We start from the raw sequence: 26,611 nt of genomic DNA, 5'->3' as shown, positions 1-26,611 counted from the left end.
TTGTGGCAGATGATGGCATTGATTTCCCTCCCCCCTGTTCATTTTAGGAGCAGGGTGCTGCTCTCCAGGGAGATGGGCAGTGCTGCTGCTGCTGGGGTGAGGCTTTGGGGAGCCAGCAGCTGCTCCCAGAGAGGAGCCTGTGCCCCGGGGTGGTGTGTCCTGGGCAGGTGTCCTGTCCCTGTGCCCTCACTGCCCTGTGCCCAGGCTTGGCAGGAGCAGGAGGGTCTGGAGAGGAGCAGCTCAGCATCCCGTGGTGGTCACTGATTTTGGGAGCAGCTCTGAGCTCGGGGGATGCTCTGGGTGCACTCCCAGCACAGCAGTGCTCACTCCCTGATTTTGGGAGCAGCTCTCCTGCACTCCCAGCACAGCAGGGCAGTTCCCACCAGGCAGGTTCTTGTCCTGCCTTGGAGCTGCTGTGCCCAGAGCCTGGCTGTGCCAGGGCAGAGCACTTCCCCCAGAAGTTTTTGCCTTGCACTTTGGGCACGAGTGTCCCCATCACTCCTCAGTGCACCAACAGAAGCTGTTTTGAATTAAATGCTTTTTATCTTCTCTTTGGGGGGGGGGGGTTTGGGCAGGAGGAGAGCACTGGGCATTGGAGAGGGAGCTGAGACGTGCCCAGAGCCCTGTGCTTTGGACCTGGGCCTCAGGGAGCTCGTGCTGTCTGGTATTCCAGCCAGGCTCTTTCCACAGGCTGCTGTGCAATTTGTGAGCAAAGTCAAGAGCTGGAGCAGAGAGTCTCAAAGTGAATCTGAGGAATGGATTAATCTGCCTTTGTTTTCCTTTTCACTAAGGGGATTATGTACTATTGCTCCCCCATCAAAGCAGATGCAGGGGGATCTTTTCCTGTCACCGTGCTGTCACTGCAAGGAACTGGGATGGCTTTGTCCAAAAGTCTGATAACCTCAGCCATAAGCAGGGAGAAAATGCAGAGTGTATTTTCTTCCACAGAAAGCAAAATAGGAGCATTTGTAAAATGGACAGCTTCTAATCTGAGAAGAGTGTATTGAAATAGTGACAGTAACAGTGAAGACTTTGGAAGTACAGGTACTATTCTAATTCAGTGACAGCAGAAAACAAAGCACTTAGAGAAATCACTTGGCAGGAAAAAGAGAAGTCAGAATTTTGAGATATCTATTACTGCTTTTCCTGGCTTTATGGGAGTATAGGATAATGCAGCTGATGATTGAAAGGTCTGGAGAAAAGCTGACAAAAATAAAGCAGCTGATCTCAACAGTTATATTTCTATAGTACTGATTCATGAGAAAGTAACTTACTTCAGGGACTGGAGAGGAGCAGCATGTAAGCTGACCACGTCTTGGTCGGAGTCCACAGAATCAAAATTAGCAGCAAGTGCAGCCCTGGAGGGAAGGGGGAAGGGAGCACGGTGCCAACTGCCTCAAGTGCTGCTTGGGCAACTCGGGTCCCAGGCAGGGCACTTCTCTGTCTCTTTGTCAGACATTTGGGTGCCAGTTCTTTCACGTTTCAGACCAAAAGCCTACCAAAGTTGAGCAGCAGCTGCAGTTTAGGATCTGAACTTGAGGACGTGCTCAGGTGCTTGCCAGCAGCAGGCTGGGTCTTCTTGTGGTCAGCTGGTGCTCCTGACTTACAGGTCAGAATGGTGTTTGTGCTGTAAACACGAGTGACACCAAGGAGTGGTGCTTTGGTTTTGTTCACTTCACACTGAAAATCTCTGAGCCTCCTGTCTGGGATTCCAGATCTCCCTTGGCACAGATGCCTGCGTCGCCCACTGGAAAGCAAAGCCAAAATCTGGGCCGTGCCCCAGCCCATGCTGGGCATCAATGCTGCAGGGGACAATGGCAGCTCAGAGCTTGGCTGGGATCCTGATCCATTCAGAGCTCCCAGTGACACCAGTGGGAGCTCTCTGGGCCTGCCCGTGGCACTGCCTCTGATTAGTGGGTGGTTGTTAATGAGCCCATGCCTGGAATATTTACAGTAACTGCCTCCTGCTATGACTCATTATCTGGGGCTGGCGCTGGCACCACAAACCACAGCAACTCTTTATAAGAGAAACATCCTTCCCTCCCAATCCCAAGACACCAGCCCCTCACATATGTTGATAAAACGTCAGCAGCTAAAAAGTGGAAGCAGTCTTGAGATGAAAATGCCAGCACATTTGTGCTGATGCTCCTGAATGGTTTCAGTGTTGAGGAAATGCACAGCAAGGCAGGATTCCACGACAGGCTCCCCACTCTGGGGTTTGTTAGAGTTGGTTCTTAGGTGCTGCTGTCCATGCCAAGAGCTCCTGTTGTACAGCAGGCTGTAAACGTCATCTTCCTTTTGCTTCTAGAGGAAAACTTGGTAATAGTTGCTTCTTGGCAGATGCCAAATCTCATCTTCAAAGGAAGAACCCCAGGCAGATGAAGCCTGGAGGATGAGGAGCCCCACAGAGCACTGCAGGGGCTGCAAAGGGACACACCAGCACCCACAGAGATGCAGAAGAATTTGCATGGCTTGGGCTTCTGGCACCTCTGCTCCGTGGCCACCCAGGGGACACTGGATTTGTCATTAGCTGTGGTTGTGCCATTGAGATTTCCTGCAGGGCACTGCCCTTACCCTGTGCTTTGGGACTTGAGTGCTGCAGGCTAGCCTTGGTCAATGAATATTCATTTTCTGCTTCTGCTCCTCGCTGTGTGTTAGTGCTGAGGTGTCTTGAAGAAGACACAGCTCCAGAGTTGTGTGACAAACCTCCTCAGGAGCAAAGGCAGGACAAGTCCTGCTCCTCAGCCTCCTGCAGGCACTGAATCCATGCTTGTATAGAACCCTCAGAAAATCTGGAGGTGTCCTGTGTACAAACAAAACGTTTGTAACTCGGAGAGGACAGGCTTCACACCCTGGCCAGCCTCTAGCTGACATTCCAGAGCAGGGTTTTTGTGTTTAGGTATCTCGGGGAGGCCCTGCCCTGCTGGTGGCTGGGTGCTCTCACAGGTTCCATTTCACATCTCTGAGGCACTGAAGGTTTCTCAGCTGCTCCTGTCCCTCTCAGCTGAGCCTGGCTCCAAGGCTTGTGCAGCCCAAACTGCTTTTCCTTCCTCAGCTACATCATTTGACCTAACAAAACTCTGACATTTCCTAAAACGTATCTTGGTCAAACTTACATGAAAACGAATGTTAAAAACCAAAAGGAGACAACTGTGTTATTTATGTTATTTACAATAACCCTTTTATTTTTGTGTATGGTACTTTGGGTAAAGGGTTTCTGTGAATTGCCTGGTCTGGTTTCATGCTCAATATTTGTATTGTGTTGTTGAGTGAAATGAAGGCGAAAATAATTTGAATTGCACCCTCAGGCAGGTAACAATTCAGTTCTTTTCATGAAGGGAGTGTAAAGTGAGACTGTTCTCCACTTAATTAGTTTTGTGAGAGTGATGTATAAGGCAAGGTCAGAGCTAAAGGAGGAAAGGGCTGGCATGGATTGAATACTGCTTACGTTGTTTGAATAATTAGAGCATCACTGTGAGGTGGGAGGGAGCAGAGGACAGAAATGAAGTGGGAAGAAGAGATATTCCTGAAATAGCAATCGAATTGCCATTGATCTGGGCTGCATTACATGTACACAGTTGAAGATTGACTAAATCTGACCTGGTGGGGGTTTGTTACCTGTGACACTGGTGGTGCTTGCAGCTGAAGTGAAGGTGCATTTATAGAGATACCTCTTCTGTGGCCCAGGGAATCTCTAGATGCTTTTCAAAACCTGGGGTTTGACATAATTGATACAAGGCTCCCTTGGTTGCTTTAAGAATAAATTGTTTAACCAGTGCTTGCTATCTTTGATACCTGTGCATTTAGTCACCAGCCAGTCTGGGATGAATTTCTGCTGTGTTGGTGGGATCAGATCAGAGGTGGGCAGTGTGTGATCCCCCTCTGACCTGCGTGCTCTGCAGGCACCTGCTTTGGGTGTCCCTGTGGAAAGTGGCAGCATCACCTCAGTCCAGCACAGGGGTGCAGCAGCAGTGCTGCCCTGCCCTGCCTGTGTCCCTGTGCCTGTCCCTGTGCTGCTCTGCCTGTGTCCCTGTGCCTGTCCCTGTCCCTGTGCTGCTCTGCCTGTGTCCCTGTCCCTGTGCCTGTCCCTGTGCTGCCCTGGCTGCTCTGTGCCTGTGCTGCTCTGGCTGCTCTGTGCCTGTCCCTGTGCTGCTCTGTCCCTGTGCTGCCCTGCTTTGGCTGCTGTGTCCTTGTCCCTGTGCCTGTGCTGCTCTGGCTGCTGGGTCCCTGTGCCTGTCCCTGTCCCTGCTCTGTCCCTGTCCCTGCTCTGTCCCTGCCCTACCCTGTGCCTGTCCCTGTGCTGCTCTGGCTGCTCTGTCCCTGTCCCGCTCTGTCCTGTCCTTGTCCCTGTCCCTGCCCTGCTCTGTCCCTGTCCCGCTCTGTCCTGTCCTTGTCCCTGCCCTGCTCTGTCCCTGTCCCTGCTCTGTCCCTGTGCCCTTTGGCAGCCGGCACTGCCATCCAGAGGTGCCATTTCCCCAGGGCAGTCTGGTGCCCATCTCATCGTCCCTCCCGCAGAACATCCCGAGGTGGCACCTCGGTGCCGGGGCTGCTGAGCCTCTGTGGAACCTCGTGGAAGCACTGGGACCCGCTGGACACCTCACCCAGCCCCTGGGGATGAGCCCTGGCAGGACACAGGGCCCAGCGTGGGGACTGGGGACAGGAGGCTGCTGGCCCAGCTGCTGCCCACGGGCACGGGTGATTCCCCTTCTCAGCGGGCAGGAGCTGGGCAGTTCCTCCCCTCCTGCCACAGGGCACCTCCCATGTGCTGCTGCCTTCCCAGGGCTGCACAGCAGAGGTGGCAGCTCCAGGACCTTCCTTCAGGTGTCAGCCACTGAGTTTAACTATAGAAGTTTAAGAGTTCCGAGCCACTTTCCCCTGCCCCCATAGCCTGTTTATTCAAATCCAGTGGTAATTAGCACTCACCTAATTGTTTTATTTTTATGTTCATTTGGTGTATGGAAACACAGAATGGTCCTCACTGGAGGGGAGCACTGGAGCTCCTCCAGTCCAACGTGCTGCTGAAGTGGGATCTCCTGACACATCACCCGCACTGTGTCCAAACAGCTTTTGAGTACCACCAGGAAAGGGAAATCAGGAATTTTCAGTTTTTCCTCTTCCTTTTTGGTCAAATTTTAGAAATTTCTGGTTTTCTTTAAATGAAGGGAAAAAGCACAGGGCATTTTTCTTGCATAAAATGGAAAGACACAATAGAAAGTACGAGAGAGCTAGAGAGGAAAGCCAGGAGAGGGGCAGGGGAGAGAGGCAGCAGGAGAAGGGAGCAGTGCAGGCTGAGCTCCAGGTGAGGCACAGCACAGCTCTGCCCACTCTCACCTGCCCACAGGCACCCAGCAGGACAGAGATTCCTTCTGATTCTGCTCTTTCTGCCATCTTCCAGCAGTTCCCAAGAAGATGGTAGGTGCCTTTCTTCTCCCGTGTGTCTCTACGTGGCTCACTGCTACTGGCCACGATGTTCAAGGAGCTGAGGCTGGGTTTACGTCCACACCTTGTCAGTGTGCTGTCAAACTGCTTGCACAGAAACACTTTTCCTCTGGCTTTTACATCTGTGCAGTTCTGTGCAGCTTTCTTGCATGTTCAGTGCACATGTGAAATCCTTGTGTTGCTCTTGCATCTCAGTTTGCCCAAGCTGTGCTTCAGTACTGCCTGGAAAATGAGAAATGCTTTAATTGTAATTACACACAGCGCTCTGAGCTGCTGTCACTTACACTTTGTTCCTCCCAGTGCTGCAGGAGAATAAGAAACCAGGATGGACCCAGCTGTGCATTGTCACTTCTTGTGGGGTGCAGAGCTGGAGTACCTGGTCCATGGAAGTGCTCCCTAGTAGAGTAAGGATGTGGGGGTATTTTGGGAGTAGCAGGACCGGTGGGAGTCACAGGGTTTGCATTTCCTATGGGAAATGGTGGTGCTGTGTGAGGCCACCAGGCAGGAAGGGCTGCTCCAGCCCAGCTGCTGGAGGAGGAGGAGGAGGAGGAGGAGGAGGAGGAGGAGGAGGAGGAGGAGGAGGAGGAGGAGGAGAGGTCCTGCAGGCTCTGGTGAGCAGCAGTGCAGCTCCGTCATGTGCCCAGCCTCACGCTGCCTTCTCGTCTTGCACAGCAGTGACTGAACGTCCAGAGACTGCCAAAAATAGTGCCTGCCTTCAAGGGATTGGGCAAGGAGAGCTGGAGTGGCTTCCATCTGCTGCTGCTCCTCGCTCTGCCCGTGTTTGCTTCCTGAGGAAGGATACTGGGGCTCCTTTGCTGTGGCCACTCAGTAAAGGTGCTAGCAGTGAAGTAAGTCAAGAGGGATCAAGGCTCTTCTTCACCTCCTAACGGGGAGGCTACAGCACAGGAAGTCAGAGGTCTGACTCCAGCTGGAAAGAGATTTTTGGGGTGAAGTGGGAGCTGTTTCAGAGCCGCTCCAAGGTCAGGGGACAGCCTGGCCAGGGAGGCTGGACAAGGAGTGCTGCTTTGGTGTGGAGCCGGGCTGGTACCTGGCTCTTGGCCACACAGAGCTGTGACTTGGCCGCTGGAGAGCAGCAGGAGTTATTTCCTTGGCTGGAGGAGGGCTTGGGCTGTTTGTTTTGGGGTTGGGTTTCATGTTGCTTGTTTGTTTTGTTAGTTTGTTTTGCTTTTTTTCCCTTTCAGATTGTCAGTGCAAACCACAGTTTTCAAGTTCTGTTTGTGTAACTGTGTCTTTGGGAGGAAGTTCTGTCACAGATTTCTGGGATGTTGGTGATTAGTGTAAATAACTCCATGAGGAGTACCCTGTTAGGAGGGGATGCAGAGCAGTGAAAGCTTCGTAGGCAGTGATCCACAACCCCTGTACAGGAGAGAGCAGCGTGGAACACAGGAGAGAGAGTCACTCCTGCTCTTTCCTAGTAGTTCATTTAAGAACAGTAGATGCTCTTGTTTAGGGATGCTTAATTTAAGTGGCAGCAATTAATGACTGGAGAGGAGAAAAGGATTATACAGAACTGTGAAAGCTGTCAGTTCTTTTCATGGCAACTTTCAGGGTTAAAAAATTTGAATTTGTTCCCTCACTGGGACAAATAAGCAAAACTTCTTTGAGGTTTCTCAGGAAAAAATAGTCACACTGGAGCTATTTTAAGGAAAAAGACCTGTCAGGTTTTCCATCCCTGTCCTTGTTCCACCCTTGGTCTGAAAAGTCCTCCCGTCAAAACTGAGATGTTTTAGCAAGACTTTTGAGTATGATCAGAAAAATTAGTTAAGCCCTTCTGAACAATGTTAGGAAGAGATTTTGAAATATGTAACAGCTGAAAAAAAGCAGGGCATGGAGTCAGTGGTGTGGAGGACGGCTGGAAGCTCAGTAGTGAGGTGGCAGGGCTGTGCCTTTTGGTCTGGAAGTGTTTTTATTTCACTCCACGTTTGATCACGAAGGATGAACTTTAAATTGCCTTGTGGAATGAATACGAGGTACCAGGCTGAGAATGGAAGGGGGCGAAAGTGTGGTGCGGTGGCAGGAGAAAGCAAATTCTCGGAGACTTTGAAGGTGGAAAATGAGCTTTGGAAAGTCTCTGGAGAGCACAAGGAGGCTGAAGAATGTAATGGAACAGGAGATATTATGGGTAACTTGTAGTAATATCAAACTGCAGTGAAAGCACACAGGTCTGACAGCCTGAAATGATGCAGAAAAGACTTGACAATCTGTCCTGCAAGGTGCCAAACATCTCTACTTTCCATTTACCCAAAACCTGTTAGCTCTGCTTTGGGCCCCCATCAGTGAATGCTGGATATTCTTGTCATGCCGTGTTCCAGCATCACAAATTCTCACATTAAATGCATGTCAGGAGCCACTGAGTGTGCACGAGGAAGTCTGAGTGAGTGACAAAAGGAAATGAAGGAAGCTAGCAGCTTTTGGTGGCCAGGCTCAGTGTGAGTGAGCTGAGTGCCCCTGCCACGGGGAGGAGATAAGGCTTTGCTCTTCCTCCACAGAGCTGGGAGAGCCCTGGAGCTAACTCATCCTCAGTGTCCACTCACTGTCAAACCCTGGTCGTTACATGGCTTTTCTTAAAGTGCTTTTGCATCCCCTAATTCCTGTTCTTATTGCTGCCCTTCTGCCTCCTCTAATTCCTGTTCTTATTGCTGCCTTGAGCATTTCAGACTGTCCCTGAGCCTGTGAGGGTTTCAATAACTGCTGGTAGGAGACCTTGGTAGCTCACTGGTGTTATTTGGGTGGCACCTTGTCCAGAACAGACCTGAGGCAGCACTGTCCTGTCAGGTCAGACTGAAACAGGATTTCTGCTGCTCAGTGTCAGCCTTGCTGAATCAAATCCTCAGTGGAAGTGTGATACGCTCCCACTTCATAGTGCTGACCGCTGTTGTGATGAATATTTTAAACTCTCTTTTTTCCTCGGTTTTTTTCTGTATAAAAAGTGTGGGGGTTGTGTTGAATCAATGTTGTAAGATAAGCCTGAAGATTGCTGGAATGAACTGCGATATTGAGGCTTGATTCTGCAGTATGAGATTACTGGAGTATGTAAGAGAAACAGATTTGCTTCCTGGAATCTGATCTTGCAGCAGCAGAAAACTGTGTTGGAGAAGAAAAGGGAGCAGAATCCTGTTTAGTTTGCATCCTCACAGATTGCCTGGGAGATGCTGTGACCTGAAATAGTGTGGTTTGAAGTTTTTACCCTGTCCTGTGCTGGATGTCCTTGAGGGCAGCTGCTGCCTCTCCAGTTCTGCTGTATTTTGGTTGGTTGTGCTTCAAAATTTGGCTTTGGGAATTATGCTGTATAATTCAGTCTCTTGCACGATCTCCATCTTTATCTGTTTCTTATTTATGTTTCACCTTTTTCACAAACATAAGGATTGTTGACTCAAAGGTATTGAAGGATCATTAGCACCTTGGTAAATGTGGTGAGAATGAAGAGTCTTTAAAAGTTGGTGGCATCAATTTATGACCCAAAATACCAGCACAAAGCATGGAAATGTTAGTTTCATGTGCATTTTGTATTCAGTATTCAGAGCTGCAGTGTGCTGTCTCTGTGTTTTACTGCGTGGAGAGAGCTGCTGGTGCTCTATAAATTGCAGCTGATGCTGCTGTGATCAGTGAACAAGTTATTTTTGTGGAATGTGGCTGTATTGCAGGCTCAGTGCCCTGCTGCACTGACAGACCCATGGTGGGCTAGCTGGGCATCAGCTGGGCTAGCACAGCTCTCAGAGCTCTGGCAGTGTCAGGCTTCAGAGCAAACTGGCCACAAACCAGTCTGGCCTTTGTTCCTGAGCTCCCAAATCTCACAGCAGTCAAGCAGGCTGTCCTGGTGTGCCCAGCTTTATTTCCCAAGATGGAATTTCATTTATTCCTTGCTCACTGACTTGAGTAAATCAATTAAAACGTGTGTGTGTGTGTGTGTGTGGAACAAGGCTTTGACGTAAGGTAATTGGTCAGGATGTGCAGACATATGAGGAAGGCGTGGGACAGATTTTAAAGCAGGAGACTGAAACGTGGTGAAGTTTCTTTTGATGTGGTGTGGTGGTAGCTAAATTCCCATCTTGTGTAGTAACAGGCTTTTCTCTGGGTGCTGTGGTGTTAAACACTCCTCTGCACATATCCAGGCTAATCTTTTTCAGCTTGTCCTTTTGGAAACACGCCATGTCTCCATCCTTTTCACTTCATCTGGAAAGGAGGTTAAAGATGGGAATCTCAAAATGCAAAGACTATCAGTTGTCCCCCTCTTTCAGTAGGCCAGTATAGTTCACTAATTAATTATTCACTAATTAATCATTTCCTGCACCTTGGCTACCTCTGAAGCTGGTCCCTTTTCTGTTCCTCTGCCTCTGTGGGGTGATGTCTCCACAAGCTGGGATGACCAACATGTAAATCCTTCCTGTGCTCCTCCAAGCGCCCCATGGACCACGAGGAGGGAATTCAGGGCAGCCTGGAGCACGGGGGGTGCAGCTGAGGGGAGGGAGCACCTTGCCAGGCGTTCCTGCCAGGACAAGGTCCTGCCCTGGCGCAGCAGGGACGGGGTGCGTGGGCACCGCTGCCCGCTGAGCCAGGCAGGAGTGCCAGGAGAGCCAGCTCTGCCCAGGAGCTCGCAGCTCGTCTGCCACGGCGTTCCTGGAGCTGGAAGGATTCCTGCTCTTGTCTTCCCTCCCCAGAAAAACAGTACCTTGGCTCAATGTGTGAACTATTGGGAATGGATGAGTTGTTTGTGATCCCAAATCCAGGGTCAGGGCAGGTGTTGCTCTCTGCAAGCTCTCCCCTCTGTGAACTATTGGGAATGGATGAGTTGTTTGTGATCCCAAATCCAGGGTCAGGGCAGGTGTTGCCCTCTGCAAGCTCTCCCCTTTCAGGCACAGAGGAAGACTGATGAAAAGCAGTGTGGCTGAATCTTATTTTTAGCTTCCATCCCGTGGTGATGTTTTTGCTGTTGTTGTTTGACCACTGGGGGTTTGTTTGGATTTGGACTGCCTCTGTCAGGGTCAGGGTCTGTCAGAGCAGCTTTGCTGTGTGTTTATGCTGCTGGTGTTGCCCAGCCCTGCCTCGGTGCCCCGTGGCTGATGCTCCCTGACGTGCAGCTGTGTGACTGGCAAGGTCCCTGCTGAGATCACCAGGTTGCCTTGGGCACATGAATGCCCTGCTGTTGCCATCTGCCGTGGCTGGCACACCTTCAGAGAGCTGTTTGCTGCCGTGCAGCTGTCCTGCACTTGCCCCACGGTGCCAATTGCTGCGGCCACCCCACAGGGCACTGGCCTCATCCAGGAGCTGCTGCAGGGACACAGGAGAGGCCACTCTGCTTCAGCACTCTCTGGGGCTGGCTGATGCCTTCACCTCTGCAGGCTGGCTTGGGTGGTCTGCCCCTCCAGCAGCCTCAGGGCTCGTGTGGGGCTGCACATAGCAGCTTTCATCAGTCATGGTGTCCTGTCCCAGGAACCCACCCATCAGTGTGGGGTGAACAGAGCAGCTCCCAGAGCCGTGGTGTCCTGTCCCAGGAACCCACCCATCAGTGTGGGCTGCACACAGCAGCTCCCAGCTCCCAGAGCCGTGGTGTCCTGTCCCAGGAACCCATCAGTAACCACATTCCGGCCTCCCTCCTTGGCTGGTAACTCATGGTGTCACCATCACTGCATGCTGGGGCTGCTTGGGCACCCGTGACCATCAATGCCAGGTATTTTGTGGGTTGTTGCACTGTGCCCTGCAGCCTGTTGCCAGTGCTGCAGCTGGCACACACCCTGTTGTTCTGGACGGAGCCAGCTGAGGTGATTCTCTAATGCACAGGGCATACAGAGACACAGGGTGTCCTCATCCCATGGTTTGCTGTGCCAGTGACAATCCAGAGGCTTGTTTCTGTTGGGTTTGGTGTTGCTGGTCCCAGCCTTCCCTCTCTGCTTGATCAGGAGACAGGACTTGCTGTCCATGAAACATCCGTAGTGGTCTGCAAGGTGCCTTTGTCACCTGCTCATTGAAAACATTTTTTCCGGCTGTTCATTTTGGTTTCAGCTGTTTTGTAAAAATATTCTTTATTGTGTATGTGTCTGTACACCATTTCTGGGTTTTTTTTGCTTCCCTTCAAGTTTTCCTCTTTGCGTCCTGGTTTTATTCTTGCCCTGGGCCAGGCCTGCTGTCAGATAGGGGCAGCAGCTGATGCAACTCCTGTGCCCGTGGTGTGTGGACCAAGCTCTCATCTTTGCCTCTGTTCTTATTAATGCCTCCTTTCATCTCCTCGAGCCCCTTCCCTGGTTGCCCTGGCAGCTGAACTGGAACCAGCAGCAGCTCTGCTCCGGCAGCGCCGTGCCTGAGGTGCCAGCAATCGACTAAAACTGACTCGGATCATGATTTTAATTGGTTTGATGTTTGCCAGTGGCTTTAGAAAGAAAGCAAGCACGCTATTTTAGTCCTCCTTCACCCTTGGTGGGTTTTATTAATCTGTCTGTGCTCTGCAAACCCCAGACTTTGGGGAGAGGTGGGTGCTGGGGAGAGGAGCTGCCCTCGGTGCGGGTGCCCGGCGGGGCTGGGCTCTGCTGGGTGAGAAAGGTGCCACTGAGGGGCCGTGGCACCCGCTGGTGGCTGTAAGGAGCTGTTCTCCACCTCGGAGGGGAGGCTTCCCGTGCCAGGGGTTTCCTCTGGTTTCAGTGGTCCTGGCTGAGTCTCTCAGGACTGCTGGCCCTGGGTTTTAGAGCCAGGGGAGGATAACTCAGCGGAGATGAGCGTGGCACGTGTGTGTGTGTGTCTGTCTGTGTGTCTGTCTGTGTGTCTGTGTGTGTCTGTCTGTGTGTGTGTGTGTGAGTGTGTGTGCTCTGCTGTGGGCAGGAGCAGCCAGCTCAGCTTGTGGCTGATGCTCTGAGCTTGGCAAACACCTGAGCTGCTGGCACCACTCTCGGTGCAGACAGGGTGGGTGGCTGAAGGCATTTCCAGGGTTAAAGAGCCTGCAGCCCTGCACACACATCCCTGCCCTGCAAGGACAGAAAACCTCCCCGAGGGTCCATGCAGCTTCTTCAGCCTCCTACCGCTCCTGCTCCCCAGCTCTCCTGGCTGGGCTGATACAACAACCTGAATGCCAGTGAGGATTGTCTGAATAGCAAAACAACCACGGCATCCTGAATGGAATATGTTGAATTAAAAATATGCAAGCAGCTTTTTCTTTCTGTTCATCAGCTCCTGTGGGGGTGCAAACTTTGCACCATGACTGATGGTTTGAGCGTCCCTCCAGTTTGAGGCTGGGTTTGTTGAACTGCAGTGGTTTCAGCTTGTATGAAATGGGACCAACAGCAAAATCAATTCAGGCTCTGGTTAATTTGAAGTTTATGTCTTTTCCACAAGACATATTTGTTCAATTACATTACCTGCTAATTGTATTTCTGAGCAATTTCTTGCAGAGACCTATAACTGTGTGTTCTTGATATGAAAGCTGCATTATTCTCTTGAGGAGATAATCAGTTAGTGACATACTGAGCTCAGCTCATGCTGCCTGCTCTTTGCCTCTCTGGAAAACCCAAATATTAGTGGTAGAGGAGAACTCTTCTGTCTGTTCTCTCTTTTATGATGCAGGTGTTTACTGGGAGGCTTTTCCTTGTGAATAGATGATTTGGTTGTGATTATTTTTTCCTTACCCTAAGTTATTTAAATAACATAATTTATCATGAGTTTTTTGTGCTATTTAAAAACCACCCAACTGAAATAGCTATGGGCCGTGCAGTTCATTATTAGAAGGCTCTTCTGAATCAGAAAACCACGTTTCTGGAAGATATGTGACTTTGAAACACAAATCCTGCTGACTGCTGCTGGACTTTGGAGTTGGAGGTGGAGGAGTTTGTGCTTAGCTGGGAAGTGAAGAGCATCTTCTCTCCCAGCCTCATCAGGAAAGCTTTTGGAGGCTGTACAAGTCCTTTCCAGAAGTGGTGCTGAGGCCAAAGAAGGCTCTTGTCTTCTCATGATATTAATGGGCTGAAATGGAAAATGGGAAGCCTTGACAAGGCCGGTGAGTTGGCATAAAATTCAGCCTTTAAATTATGGTTTGGCACCACAAAATGCTGATGGTGCTGAGGCTCCTGGGGCACGGTAGGCAGAACCCACTCCTCCAAGAAAAGTTTATTTCTTTTTCCTGCATCAATATTTATGAATTTCCCCTGCCACCCTCCAGGCAGCAGTGACCCAGTTTTAGGGTTCTGGGTGTTTATGGGAGATGGGGGTGAGTATAAAATTAGGGTATGGAAGTGGAGTTCAGGGCACTTCCCAGATCCAGCGCTGCGGCTCCTCCGTGGGTGTGGTGTGTGCTGGGCGATTTCATTCACCACCTTAATCACCAGGGGTTTGGGAGCTGTCAGGAAAAGGACAGGGTGCCAGGGAAGGGTTCTCTGTGGCACAGCTGGAGCTGCTCCTGCCCTCCTGTGCCCGAGCTGCTGTGCCCAGGGTGTGCCCAGGGGCTCCAGCACGGCTCTGGGGCCCGTCCCCACTCCAGGACCAGGGGCAGCTGCTGGACAGGCACTGGTGCACACTGCTGCTGCAGAGGTGAGCTAGAAGTTCTCTGATCTGAAAAATATCCCCCCCTTTAAACTGCACGTAACCTACCAGAAATGGCATTTTAGAAAATACTTATCCAAAGCCCAAAAGATTATGGCACACTGAGTCCTCTGCCTGAGAAAAACACATATATTGTAATGAAAACCATTTGGATCAGGTTTATCTTTCAACCTGTTGATCTTTATGAAGGTGGAGAGCTGGGTGTTGTTGACTGGCATCCTAAGTTAAATTGCTGCCAAAATGTAGTGCCTGTATTTCTGAAGGTTTCTGTGGTTTTGTTATGTGTGGTTTGTTTTTTTTAAACTGGGGACCAGTGGTCAGGGTATTCTCTAGGTAATACATGAAATGATCAAATAGTCTGTGTTTTGGTTTGGAGCAGAAGTGGTTGAGTGTATTCCTGCACTTGTGGAGCCACTGCATGCTGAGAGTTACCTTCAAAATGGTCAAGTCCTTTTTCAGTGTAAATCATGGATTGTGTGAAAGCTTTCCTTAATTGAATAGTATCTAGTTAATATTTAATAGTTCAGGGTTTTCTTCTTTGCTTCGTGTGTCCAGGCTCCATTCCAGTGCTTTCACACTGAAAGCAGATCCCCAAAAGATGAGATTTTCCAGGCTGCTTACCTAAGTAAGTCCTTCTCATTAATAATTAGGTCTGCACAACCTGGTGCTTCTCATTTTAGTGGAGAAACTTTTCAATGACCGTATGCACCCTCAGATTGGCTTAATTCCTTTATGCAAGGGAATCTATCCACGTAACACTCCAGCTGTTCATTTCTTGTTGTGTTTTTAGTAGCAGCATTGCTGTTACATAGCCACTGATGAAACTTTTCCACAGATCAGGATTAGCTAAAAATGTGTGGCTTGAGCACCGAGCAGGCAGGCAGCCCTGAAAACAAAATGTCAGAGGAGAATTGTACATGAAAGAGCTGACATTCAGATGGGCAGCACAGACTCAGATTGTACAGTTACTGCTCATCACTGACTTCATTTTGTCTTTGTCTCCTGAAAACCCTTCTAGGCATCTTTCAGAAGAGCATCTCTCTGTCCCTGAATATGTTTAGAAAAGCTTAGCTGCTTAAGAATCTTAGCATGAAATCTTAGTGCTCTTCATTGAAGGGAGGAGATTAGCTCACCTTAGTATACCTTACAAGGGCTCTCATTTTCTTTTCCAGTACTCTCACATATTCATTGTGTCCTTTTCTGGGAAACCATTCTCCCTCTGAAGTTTCTACAATGGTTCTGGGCTGGTTTTGTCCTCAGGCTCTTGTGATCTACTGCATTTCACGTGTCCAAGTTTCTGATTTTCTGTTCACGGTAAATAAGCTTGGGCTAGAATCATAAATCCTCAGTGGAGCTGGGATGGAGCTGCTCTGTGAATACCTGGCTGTGGCTGTGTACCTGGTTGTGTACCTTGTGTGCCTTAGTCCTTGTGACTGTCAGGTGAAAGGCAGAGGGGAAGGAGAGTGTCTGGAGCTGGGCTAACCCTCAGCAGATGCCTGTGAGCTCTTAAAGGACAGGGTGAGACACAGAACTGAAGACCAGGAATCTGGAGATATAAAACTGCTGTCTTTGACAGGACACCCACGTAGGTGCCGTGCTTTCACATTCCTTCCCAAAGTAACTTTGTTCTGACTGCAGAATCAATACTTCAGTGGGTTTTGTTGCTTTATACCATCGAGTTTGGATTTTGAGGAATGATCATGCTGGGAAAGGCCTGCAAGGTGCAGGACCTACCCAGGCCACGGGATGCTGAAGTGACAAGGGAGAGGAGGCACTGCAGGGCTGCTGCCTTTGTGCCTCTGTCTGTGCCAGGGCTGGCACAGCTCTGCCCTCGGTGCCTGGGACTGGCAGCTCGCTGCTGTGCCCGAGCCGAGCCCGTGCTCCGGCTGGAGGTGAGACACGGCTCCGAGGGAGGGACAGCAGCTGGCACTGTGCTCTGAGGTGCAGCTGTACCCCAGCTCCAAGGGAGGGACAGCAGCTGGCACTGCGCTCTGGGGTGCAGCTGTACCCCAGTTTCTGTGTGAGGGACAGCAGCTGGCACTGCGCTCTGGGGTGCAGCTGTACCCCAGCTCCAAGGGAGGGACAGCAGCTGGCACTGCGCTCTGGGGTGCAGCTGTACCCCAGTTTCTGTGTGAGGGACATCAGCTGGCACTGCGCTCTGGGGTGCAGCTGTACCCCAGCTCCAAGGGAGGGACAGCAGCTGGCACTGCGCTCTGGGGTGCAGCTGTACCCCAGCTCCAAGGGAGGGACAGCAGCTGGCACTGCGCTCTGGGGTGCAGCTGTACCCTCTCTGTGCCCTGCAGCTGTACCCCAGAGGGGCCAGGGCACACAGGCAGTCCCACAAGTGCCCTTCCTCTGCCTGCAGCAGAGCTGCAGTTTAAAACATCTGCTCCAGCAAACCCCCAAAGAACAGGTTTCTCGGGGGTCTGCAGGTTGAGATGACGCTGAGATTGTAAAAAGTCTTTTTCTCCCAGCCCTACAGCCAAAGAAGGAGTGGGAATGGGCAGGCTTCTCAAGGTCGTTTATTTTCTCTTACCTATAAGATGCTTCCTCAAGGAGCTGGGTCTGTCCAGCAGGTCAGCCTGCAGCAGAGTCCCACCTCCTTGGGCTGGTGTTACCATTTTATACCAAAAACTACGTGTACCATGTTTACAATAACGTGCCAATATCTGTCATCTATGTCGGACAGTGTGTCTGTGCCTTAAACCAACAGAAAAGTGTCACCAGCACAGCAAGGCATGGAGGGCAAGAAGGAGGAGAAGAAGGCCAGGACACGCCCAAATCCTTCCATCTTGTCCCCTTGAATCCCTTATTTTAAAACCCTAAAATTCTACTTTTTCACCCTGTGTTAACTCAACTACCACACTGCTCAAACCCTTGTGGTTTGTAATTCCTCATACAGAGTTGGCAGTTCTTTCCACGGGCTAAAACGGAAGCCACAGGTGTTTGTGACTTTGTGCCAAGGGTTTTTGACTTTGTGCCCCCTCAGGGTGTGGAGGCAGCCAGGGTGGGCAGAGGGATGTGCTGGGTTCCCGAGGTTCCAGCAGTGTTCCCGAGCTGCTCCAGGTGCCCGTGTGCTCTACCTGTGCCACCCTCACCTCCCCCAGCACCCTGCTGCCCCCACAGCTGCTGATGTCTAACCCACACTGAGCCTGGGCTCTGTTCTGCTCCTGCCAGACCCGCTGAGGGACTGTGTGCCAAAGACTTGTTCCATCTTTCCCAATAAAATGGGCTAATAAATGACAGAGTTCTTTCTTCTGTCCTCAAACCACCACAGCTATAACAGTGCTGCACTTGGACACATGAATTTATTTGTGTGACTGTGTGCAGAACAGGCTCAGGAGTGATGCAATCCAGTGCTTTTTGCTTAATTATGCTGCTAAATTGGAACATTTGAGAGAGTTTTTAGTTGTTACAGATATGCAGGTGCCTTGCTATTTGTCTGTAGTCCTCATTATAACAATTCCAATCATCAGCCTGTAATGTCTTCACGTTAATTACTCCATTTGTGAGATGAGATTGGCAAATGAATCTTCATCAAGCAACTGATGAGTACATCTGTGACTTTGTCATTTCAAACTAAGGTTAATAAGGCCAGGTCCTGGTGGGAATCCACTGGTGGTCTTTGTTGTGAAGGTAATGAGCCTGGCTTTCCAGTTTGCACGCCTGGGTTCTCGGACTGGCTAAAGCAGTCACCAGCAGCAGATGTGAAGTGCATTATCCACTGCGTGGATGTTAATTACATCTGTGTCAAATAAAAACCTCACTTCTTTCTCAGGCCAGGTGTGGCCAGCACAGGTGAGGCGTGTCCAACCTGGGAACGCAGACTCAGTCCTGCTCTTGCTCTTGCCCTCACAGAGGTGCTGACACGGTGCCTCCTTCGTGGTGGATCTATCAAAGCTCGGCTGCAACAAGCCCAGCTGAAATCCTGAAATCCTGGCTGGGGCTGTGCTCTGTGAGCTCACTGCCTTCAGGAGAGCAGGGCTGTTCCTCAGTTTCCCTCATCCTGCCCTGTTCTGCTGCCGGGCTGAGCTCAGCTGCCCCAGGCCGGGAGGAGGCTGCCTTTATGAAAAGGCAGTGTCATTATGAAAAGGCAGTGTTTTTCTTGGTGGGGCTTGCATTTCATGGCTTGATTTAAAAAAAAATCCCTTGCATTTCTTATGCCCTGCTTATGGATGTGGAACATCTCAAAGACATGGCAATGATGTTCAGATGGGGCTTTTGCATCAGGGGCATGAAAAGATCAGCTGGAGCCATCTCTGGGCCTGAGCTGACTGTTTCTGACTGTTGTCCCCTGTGTGTGGCACTAACCTGTAAATCCTAGAACTGGAACTGCCTGTTATGCTGCAGTAGAATTTCTGCTAGGTTTTAGTGCAGCAAATAATATTTTACTGTAATTTATTGCTTCCCAGTTAATGTAAGTTATAGATACTCATTAAGTTTGGAATAAATACTAAATTTTACTCTTGTAATTACAAGGCAGTATTAGGATATAATTTAAATCAGCTTTAATATAGAATGTTAAGAAAAATGAACAGGATTTTAAATGTAAATGACACATATTTAAATGGGAGCTCTTTATAATTATTACTCTGTATGCCCTGCATTTCTAGATTACATGTGAATGTTCTTTGTGCATTAAGTGTGAAGTAATCAGAGGTAGAAGATGTCTTACAGATAATAAAATCAATGGATTGTGTTAATGTATTCCTGTTCAAAAGCAGGCAAAGACTCCCAGAAACGTTTGCCAGAGAGAAGATGATCTGCAAGAGATGGAGCAGGGGGAGAAGGGAAGAGCAGCTGGGCTGGCAGTGTCATGGCTAGTAGCATCCAGCCAGAACAAGGCATGTCAGAGCAGTGAAATTCGAGCAGAAACAGGAGCATTTGTAGAGCTCTTAGCTAGAGCACTGCCAGGACTCCTGGCTGCTGCTGCTCAGGGCAGCTCTTTGCTGGGGCTGCCACTCAGGTTTGGGGGTGCTCCTTGTTGTTCTCAGCATCGTGTGAAAGCGATGCGAGTTCTGTGCGCAGACTCCAGTGCTGCTGTGGCTGAGACTGGGAAGGCTGGAATTCACACAGCTCCACATCTGCCCATGGCTTATTAGGTTCTGGGGCTTGCCAGAATTACAAAGCTCAGCAGGCAGTTCTGGAGCTGCTCTGACAAAGCTGCAGGTGGAGGACTTTGAGATGAGGTGCTGGAACACCTCATGGAAAGGAAAAAGGAGTTTTGATCAGTCAGAACTTTGTTGGAAAGCATTAAAGCAAGGATGCTGTGCACCCCTGCCTTTGCAGTGGCAGTGTGCTTGGAGCTGGTGATTTGGGCATTAAAAACTGTCTCCTGGGAGTTTGCCACAAGAAAAGAACAAGCAGGGACAAACCTATTGGCAGATGGTCCCCACTGGAAGCACTTGAGCAGCAGGTCTTGTTCACAGTCCTTGGTCCGAAACCCAGAGTTTGTGCTTGGTGATGGATGTCTGCAGTCACTTTCCAAGGTGCAAAAATGTGTGTGAAGTTAAATTATTTGGATTTATCTAAACAATATGAAGGACAAGAGAAATGATGCAAATATATCTGAGTAGCCCTGTGCCTTTGGAGCTGATTGCCTCCCTTGTTAGCTTGCACTGCTGATCCAATTCACCATAGCAGCAATTCCTGCCAAATGCAAGGTGAAGTGTGAGTCCTTAGGCTTTTAGTTTCATAGTTACAACAAATTATCCTCAACCCCGAGGTTTGCTGAAAATATGACATCCCAGTTGGGTTCTTAGGGACAGTGCTGTGCATGATTACATGGTCTGTCAAATATTTTCATCTGTGTACAGCTTGAACCGAGCAAAGTCAGTGGGACTTCAGAAACATTGAGTTTCTGCAATGCTGTGGAAAGTGCTGCTGTGTAAAGGAGGAGGACCCAACCCAGCACCCCAAGTGAGGCAGAGGGAGTCACACTCCTGTCTTATGTTCAGAGGACTGGTCAGATGCTGATGTGATTGCACCCTGAGTCAGAACCACCTGGCCAGCCAGGCAGGCCAGAAACTGGGGAAAAGTGGGGAAATATTGTGAGCCAGAATGTGCACAGGCATTGCAGGCACTGGAAAGGGGGAAATGCTGGGGGGAAAGTGACCAGTCAAGAAAAGAGCAATCATCATTTCTCCTTATGCAGAGTAGCTTGTTTGTTACCTGTGCTATTAAGCACTGTTAATCTAGATAAAGGCTCTAATCCCAGCTAAATCCATTGCCAAGCTCCTCTGCAGACTGCAGTGAGACTAGAGCTCTTTTCATCACTAGTTCAGGATTTCTTTTCTTGGAGCTGTGTGCATGTGAGGAGCAAAGGAAGAATGAAAGGAGTGTGTTTTGAACTGGAGAGCAAATGCACAAACACCAAATGTGCGAAAGAGAGAGAAACAATCTCAATTTTGCCACTGCACAGGAATATTTATCCACTCGCTTTGCCTGTAGCCCAGCTGAGAGGAGATTTGGACATGGCTGTTTCTCCAGGAGCTGGACACTGAGTGCAGCTTTGCTCTGACCCAGCGTGGCTGTACTTTGGGAGGACAGAACTGTTACCTGTGCTGGGGCTTCTCTCTTTTATGAGCACTGGCACGGGGCATGGATGGTGCCTTAGGAGTTGTAGCTTTTTGTGCTGAAAGGAGTTTATACAGGTCATTGTTTTGCTTTAAAAACCAAGCACCTAACTCTCCTGTAACTGGAGAGAGGCTGCATAAATCACATTTGGTGGCATTGGGTCTGTCTCTGTACTGGTACAGACAGATATTTCAGACCTAGGAAATATTTCTCAAGGGCAAAATATTTTCTTGTGCACTGAACTCATCCTTCCCTTCCCTTTACCTGAATAACCTGCTGAAAACAGAGTGCTGTGTGTATCATCAGCAGGTGGCTGTGTCTGTTGAGGATCAGAGCATTTGGCATCTTCTCCCTCCTGGCTGTGGGTGCAGCCAGCGTGTCAGATGGATGAAGGAATGAGCAGATCCCAGTGTGCCTTCCATGCTTGGCACGGGTTTGGGGAGAAAATGGCTTTGTGTGGAAGGAGCAGAGGGGGTCATGAACTCTGGTTGTTGGTGTTTTGTTCCCTGGGCAGGGCTGGGTTTCTCTCTGGGAATGGGGGCTCAGGCTGGGGCTGTGGCCAGGCTGGGGTTGCTGTGGCCCAAACTCAAACCCTGGCTGGCTGTCCTGGCTGTACCAGAGCAGCCAGCCCTGCCCAGTGCCTGCTCCTTCCCAGACACCGAGCACTCCCTGCTCCAAATTGAGTTAAGGGTTGGACTTGAAAGGATTATTTGTGCACAGAGCAAGGAGCAGCCCCGTTAATTGACTGATTCGCTTTGTTTAATTTTTGATTTAGTGAGAATGCTGAAGTGATGACTCAGTGAGTCATGTTAAGATGTAATCTGGAAATATCATATATATGATGAGTAGTCCCTTCTAAAACAGTCTGATCTGAATATTAGATTTATTTCATAATTGATTTCCGCTGCAGGAAGAGCTACCTGTGTCCAAAGTAGTTCAATTAAAAAGGAAAAAGAAGAGAGGGGGCAGAAGAGAAGAAAGGCTGTAGCTGTGGCTGATGAGCTGAACGAGGGGTGCCACCTGCTCCTCAGAAGGGCTGCTGGGAGCAGGGCAGCTGGGCTGTGTGATGGAGGGGCTGTGCCTGGTCAGCAGCGCTGGGACGGCCGGGGCATAGCAGGAGACCCCCGTGTTAATTAATGCGTTAATTCATTTACTGGATCAGTGCTCAAGGAGCTCCTGGGGGCAGCAGAGCAGCTCGTGCCCAGGGTGGAGCAGAGCTGGGGGGCAGCTGGGCAGGGGCTGCCACGGGACAGCGTCCCTGCATGTGTGGGGAGGGCAGTGGGGTCCCTGCCCGGGGCTGGGGGACACTGTGTGCAGGGGATCAGGGTGTCCTGCCCTGGCATGGTCTGAGTGCCACGGGCACTGCCCTGGGACAGGCTGTGTGCCATGGGCACTGCCCTGGCACAGGACAGGCTGTGTGCTGGTGCTGTGCTGGGGCTTTTGTTTGCTTTGGGGCACTTTGATGTCAATATCCCTTTTAAATGAGTTGATTAAATGTGTGCGTTCATTAGGCAGGTGGAACCACTTTAAACCAGAAACTAATGAGAAAGTACTTTGCTGTAAGAATTTTTTTTGGTAACTGTGATTAGTGATTTGCTTCATTTTGTTCCACTGAGATATCATTAAGCTCAGCATGCTTTCCAAAACTACTTATGTAATGGGCAATCACATATATGTTTTTAATCTCCTTTCACTTTCACAAACCTTTAAAGTGTTTAAAGGAGTAAAACATCTCTTGTAGGGAGCTCAGCATCCAAGTTCCATGGAGAAGCGTCCGTGTCTGAGTGAGCTGTGCTGGGGACACAGCTCTGGGGGAAGATCAGAGGGGGCTGAAGAAGGCAAAAAAAGGACCAGGGTGGGAGGCAGGGCCGGGTGGGGTGGGCAGGGGCAGAGCAGAGCAGAGGGGATGAATGAGCAAGAAGGGAAAGCAGGAGCATGAGAAGGGCAGAGATGGAGAGGCAGAGGTGCAGTGGTGGCACCTGGGACAGGGTTTAGTGGCTGGTGGCATGAGGTTAATGGTAGGTAGCACTTGGTGAAATTGAAGATTTTTTCCAGCTTAACCCCTCTGAAAATCAGAGGGGTTTCAGTAACAGCACCTCCCTGTCTGTGTCCAAAAGCAAAACTCCAGAGCCCAGAACAGAATCTGATCTGTGGCTCTCATGTGAAACTGTTAGGGTAGTTTTATCTGAGGCCATAAGGGAGACTCCTCTTTGGTTGTTTGCTTTCTTTGTTTTTATGTTTATACAAATATAAGCAGGATAAAGACGAAGCAAGGGAACGCACAGGTTCTGCTACCAGGCCATGCTTTCCTTTTGAGAACACATCTGTGCAGGGGTGCTGAGCCAGGATGTCAGAGTAGCATGTAGCTGTGCACACTGGAAACACCGAGGCAGTGAAAAGCCATTTTAACTTTGAATTAGGCTTAAAAAGCTTCATGAGATGCAATAGGCACTGCGCAGACACGTGAATTAATATTAAAGTAATCCATCCTGTTTTCTCAGCTTATTCTGGAAATGGAATGTGCTTAATAATGAATTGTCCAACTGCCCAGGCAAGCAGTCACACAGAAGCAAAAGTATTTTATTTGTCTGTGGCTCTGAATTTTTAATGAAAACTCCACTCTGTCTCCTATGTGGAACATATTGCCTGAGGACTTGCATTGGAATGATATTTTTCACCGAGTTTCATACTTCTGTGGAGGAGAATGCTATGAATACCTGATGATTAAGTCACTTTGTATCTTGCCATACAAGACTGTAAGAGTATAAATTATTCAAGTTTAGTGGGTGTTGAGACTTCTGCATCGGTTGTGCTCTGAATATAGAAACTGGGAGGCTTATTCAGCAAAGCAGCATATTTGAAGCAACTGTTGGCAACTTGGAGAAATCTTGTTTTTAAAGAGAAGGAGAGGGTGTGACTAGTAGAAAAATAACTGAATGAACACGTGGTCTCTAACAAAGGTGTTTTCTTTGTGCAGCGCTTCACTAGCAGTGACAAAATCCTGGGGTTAATGTGGGGTTTTGAGTTACCTGTTTTGGGGGAAAGTATTTCTAGCTGTCAGGCAGATTCTGTCACTGCTCCTGGGTGTTGTCCTGATCTTGGTGTTCGGGGGCTGCACTGGAGTTGCCAGGGCTGGGCGTGGGGCAGCCTGGTGCCCGTGCACAGAGAACACGCTCCTTGTTCTCCAGGAGCTGGAGATGTGGCTGAAGCTGGCATCCCTGTCCTGTGTGTGCTGCTTTCCCTGCTCACAGGGAACAGCAGAATGCCCAGCTGGGATCCCTTCAGGAGTGCCCCCAGATCTTCCCTGGATTAGGGAATTTTAGGTGCAGATGGAGGGAGGCTGTTGTGGCGTGCAGAAAGCTGCTCGGTCTGCCCTGCTACGTGAGGTTTCAGCTGGTGCCTCAGGAGGAGGTGATTGCATTGGGCTGCTTGTGGACCTGGGTCTCACAGAAGGATATTTGTAGAAGGATATTAAATTTTGCTGTTTGCTGCTGTTTGCTGTTTGTTCTGTGACATGAACAGCCTTCTTCAGCTTCCATGAGAATTTCTGATGGAACAATGCCTTCCTTGTGCTTTTGTTTCTGAACTCCTCTCTCCTCTATTTTGGTGCTGTGTTTGCATGGCTGCTGTTGAGTACATGGAGAAATTAAGTGTCCACGGAGAGATTGATTTATTTTTTACCTTAGACTGGCTTCTTTTCTGCACTGGTCTCTATGGCCAGGAGCCTGATCTGGCTTTCCAGGCGTGCTGCTAAAGCTGTACACCTCAGCCATCTGACTCACATTTCCTCCTTTCAGACTGGTGTTTTCCTGCAGGTAATGTGTTCTCCCTGCGTGCTGCATTTAGCCCTGATAACACAGCAGCAAGCAGATCCTGCACATGATGGAAATGGATCTTTCAATTTATCTGGCACTGCAGCCCGTGTGTTTAAAAATAAAAAGGCCGTGCAGTTTTAGTTACCTGTGCTGCTTTTGGCTCTGCCAGCAGTAACCACAGCTTCCCCTGCATCCACGTGGCCCTGCTGTCCTCCCTGCCATTTCCTAGCAAGCATCAGCCCCCCAGCCTCTTGCCTTTGCTGTTGGTCTGTAGCAGCAGAAATCCCTGTGAACGACCACGGGCACAGTTGTTGCCGTGTTAGGAATGATGTGATGCCTTCTTCCTTGGGAAGTTTGTGGTTTGGATCCTTTGCTCAGGTGCTGAGGATGAAAGTAGTGTACGTGCACCTACTTGCTCATTTTTAAAATTCTGTTGATGTGTTTTGGAGAGCACAGCTGTTAAAACATTGGGAGAAATCTGTTCCACTGGTGGCCAGTATAAACAGTGACTCTCCAAGTGGTGGCTGGAATCGCCCCTATAAGGAACAAATTGTTGTCTGATGAACTTTATCTGGGGAAGCCCTCGAGTCCTCCCCTTTTTCATGTTGCACTGTGCCAGAGCTGTGTCCATGATAGCTGGAGATGCTCCAGGGCAGGCACAGGGTGGTCCTGGAGTCCTGGAGCAGAGCATCCCCGTGGGGGCTCTGCAGCACCCCAGATCTCAGAGCTGCTCTCCTCAAGGGTCTCAGAGCCCTGGAGCACCCCAGATCTCAGAGGTGCTCTGGGTTAGGGTCTGAGAGCCCTGGAGCACTCCAGATCTCAGAGGTGCCTTTCTCTGCTGAGAGGGGAGCATTTTGCTGGAGTCATTCTCCAGCACGGCTTTTGTTGCTGCTCACTGCACAAGAGGTTGTGTCTCACCAATATTCTTCCCAATGAACATCTCAATGAGTAAAAGCATCATTTGCAGACATCTGCCAGCTCACAGAAAGGATCTGTTTACGAGTGAAGAAAACTTATTTGTTGACATGGTGATGTTGCAGTATAATATGTACTGCAGCCTCAGAGAGCTGCAAGCCATCACACGTTTAAAAGTAGAAAGGCAGAGAATGTATGGATTGCTGTGGGAAAAGCACTTGAAATCAGTTATTTGACATTGAAAACTAAATTAAAATGTCTGGTTTTTACAGAGTCTAGAGGCTGCAATGAAGAAACAGAAGAGTCTCACAAGGAGAGATCTGGCTCTTGTTCTCACACCAGCTTTGGCTGGAAACACAGGGAGAAGTGCTAGGGAAGCTTTTTCCTTAGTGCTGGTGGCGTTTCATGTGAAAATTCCTTTTTCCTGCCTTTGCTCCTTTAACGTTTGAATTACCCTTACAAAGGATGGATTTTCTTCATTCCCTGCAGCCCCCCTGTGCAGGCAGGGAACTGCTGTGGGCAGGGCCAGCAGTGTCTGTGTGTCAGTCCAGCAGTGTCTGTGTGTCAGTGCAGCACAGCCTGGGCTCCAGGTGTGCCACACCAGCGTGGGGCTGTGCTCACAGGCTGGGTCTGTGTGGGGCACCCTGTCCTGCCAGGGTGTGGGGTGGCACAGTCACCTGCTCCCTCTGTCCAGGTGTGTAGGGTGGCACAGCTGGCACACCCGCTCTCTCTGCCCTGTGGCGGTACAGCGAGACTCTGCCCTGAGCCCATGTGCGGTGGCAGCAGCGTGCCCAGCACACAGGGTGTCCCAGCTGCCCGGGACACAGTGTCCCAGCTGCCCAGGACACAGTGTCCCAGCTGCCCAGGACAGAGGGTGTCCCAGCTGCCCAGCACACAGGGTGTCCCAGCTGCCCAGGACAGAGGGTGTCCCAGCTGCCCAGGACACAGTGTCCCAGCTGCCCAGGACACAGGGTGTCCCAGCTGCCCAGGACACAGTGTCCCAGCTGCCCAGCACACAGGGTGTCCCAGCTGCCCAGGACAGAGGGTGTCCCAGCTGCCCAGGACACAGTGTCCCAGCTGCCCGGGACACAGTGTCCCAGCTGCCCAGCACACAGGGTGTCCCAGCTGCCCAGGACAGAGGGTTTATTTTCCTGCTGGGGGCAGTTTGGGGGGCAGGGCTGCTCTCCCCTCCCCTCCCAGGCTGGAGCTGGTGCTTGGCACCCCCTGCGCCCAGCCCGTGCCCGGTGCCCCTGCAGCCAGGCTGGCACCGCTGGTGCAGAGCTGGAGCTCGGCTCATGCACGGGTTACCAGGTCAGAGCTCAGTT

The 26,611-nt window shown here is 50.2% G+C and overlaps 1 protein-coding gene across 4 annotated transcripts in view; it reads left to right on the top strand.

Annotated features, from left to right (window-relative positions):
- FGF13 (fibroblast growth factor 13) overlaps positions 1-26,611 on the top strand; it is a 172,054-nt gene that overhangs the window by 4,165 nt on the left and 141,278 nt on the right. The window contains exon 1 of one of the 4 annotated variants that reach the window (XM_021542163.4): positions 6,035-6,287. The exons of the other annotated variants lie outside the window; for them this stretch is intronic. The gene's annotated coding sequence lies outside the window, so the exon portion shown is untranslated. Of the gene's footprint in view, positions 1-6,034; positions 6,288-26,611 lie in introns of those variants that run through there. 4 annotated transcript variants of the gene reach the window in all.

The sequence above is a fragment of the Lonchura striata genome, chromosome 4A (genome assembly GCF_050655825.1).
Source record: "Lonchura striata isolate lonStrDom1 chromosome 4A, ASM5065582v1, whole genome shotgun sequence".
NCBI classification, from domain to species: domain Eukaryota; kingdom Metazoa; phylum Chordata; class Aves; order Passeriformes; family Estrildidae; genus Lonchura; species Lonchura striata.
This window is presented reverse-complemented; position numbering and strand designations above follow the sequence as displayed.